The following is a 2,249-nucleotide window of genomic DNA, read 5'->3' on the forward strand; positions in this document are numbered from 1 at the left end:
GACAACCAGAAAGAAAGGAAAGGGGAAAAGGGGGGGAGAAAGCAACCGTGAGTACTCATCCAAAGTACTCGCAAGCAAGGAACTACACTACATATGCATGGGTATATGTGTAAGGAGGCCATATCAGTGGACTGAACTGCAGAATGCCAGAATAAGAGGGGGATAGCTAATCATGTCGAAGACTACGCTTCTGGCAGCCTCCGTCTTGCAGCATGTAGAAGAGAGTAGATTGAAGTCCTCCAAGTAGCATCTCCAAGTAGCATCTCCAAGCAGCATCTCCAGTAGCCTCGCATAGCATAATCCTACCCGGCAATCCTCTCCTCGTCGCCCTGCGGAAAAGCGATCACCGGGTTGTTTGTGGAACTTGGAAGGGTGTGTTTTATTAAGTATCCGGTTCTAGTTGTCATAAGGTCAAGGTACAACTCCAAGTCGTCCTGTTACCAAAGATCACGGCTATTCGAATAGATTAACTTCCCTGCAGGGGTGCACCACATAACCCAACACGCTCGATCCCATTTGGCCGGACACACTTTCCTGGGTCATGCCCGGCCTCGGAAGATCAACACGTCGCAGCCCCACCTAGGCAAAACAGAGAGGCCAGCACGCCGGTCTAAACCTAAGCGCACAGGGGTCTGGGCCCATCGCCCATAGCACACCTGCACGTTGCGAGGGCGGCCGAAAGCAGACCTAGCCTAGTGGCGTTCCAGTCCAATTCGGCGCGCGCCGCTCCGTCGCTGACGTCTGAAGTGCTTCGGCTGATACCACGACGCCGGGATACCCATAACTACTCCCACGTAGATGGTTAGTGCGTATAGGCTCGTAGCCGACTCAGATCAAATACCAAGATCTCGTTAAGCGTGTTAAGAATCCGCGAACGCCGAACAGGGCCAGGCCCACCTGTCTCCTAGGTGGTCTCAACCTGCCCTGTCGCTCCGCCACAAAGTAACAGTCGAGGGCCGTCGGGAACCCAGGCCCACCTCTACCGGGATGGAGCCACCTGTCCTTTCAGCCCCCTCGTCAGAATCACTTGCGGGTACTCAATGAGCTGACCCGACTTTAGTCACCATCTGTATAGTATGTATGTATGTATAGTATATACCCGTGATCACCTCCCAAGTGATCACGGCCCGATAGTATAGCAAGGCAGACTGACAAGAATGTAGGGCCAATGATGATAAACTAGCATCCTATACTAAGCATTTAGGATTGCAGGTAAGGTATCAACAGATGTAGCGACAATGTCAGGCTATGCATCAGAATAGGATTAACGAAAGCAGTAACATGCTACACTACTCTAATGCAAGCAGTATAGAGGAGAATAGGTGATATCTGGTGATCAAAGGGGGGGCTTGCCTGGTTGCTCTGGCAAGAGAGAGGGGTCGTCAACTCCGTAGTCGAACTGGTCAGCAGCAGCGTCGGTCTCGTAGTCTACCGGAGAGAAGAGGGGGAAGAAATAATGAATACAGAGCAAACAAAGCATCACAAAATATAACAAGGCAATACGCGGTGTTCGGTGTGCCCTAACGCGGTAGTAGGTGATACCGGTGAAGGGGGGAAAACATCCGGGAAAGTATTCCCGGTGTTTCGTGTTTTCGGGCAGAGGAGCCGGAGGGGGAAAGTTGCGAGTTCGATAGGTTAGGGGTGTGTGGCGGACGAACGGGTTGCGTATCCGGATTCGTCTCGTCGTTCTGAGCAACTTTCATGTTGAAAATATTTTAATCCGAGTTACGGATTAAAAGATATGATTTTTAAAAGATTTTAACAATTTTGGAATTTAATTATTTATTTAATTAATTCGAAAAAATGTATTTATGACGTCAGCATGATGTCATGCTGACGTCAGCAGTCAACAGGGGTTGACTGAGTCAACCCTGACAGGTGGGTCCCGTTCGTCATACACTATTAACTAATTAACCTAATTAAGTTTAATTAACAGTAGTTAATTAGGTTAATTAGTTATTAGGTTAATTAACCAGGATTAATTAGATTAATTATTTACTTAATTAATTGATTAATTAATTAATTAATTAGTTTTTATTCATTTTTTTTATTTATATAAATCTCATTTTCCTTTCCTTTTTATTTAAAAGTTCTGTGGGGGTGGGGCCCCAATGTCATAGGCCCCAGGGGGCCAAACGGGCGTGCGGGCGTGCGGGGTGGCCCGTTCGGGCGCAACCCAGGGGGACGCGGGCGTGGGCGCCCGCCCGATCCCGCGCCGGCGTGGCGGAGGGGGGGCCCGACGAGGAGCC

The sequence above is a fragment of the Triticum dicoccoides genome, chromosome 3B, assembly GCF_002162155.2.
Source record: "Triticum dicoccoides isolate Atlit2015 ecotype Zavitan chromosome 3B, WEW_v2.0, whole genome shotgun sequence".
Taxonomy (NCBI): domain Eukaryota; kingdom Viridiplantae; phylum Streptophyta; class Magnoliopsida; order Poales; family Poaceae; genus Triticum; species Triticum dicoccoides.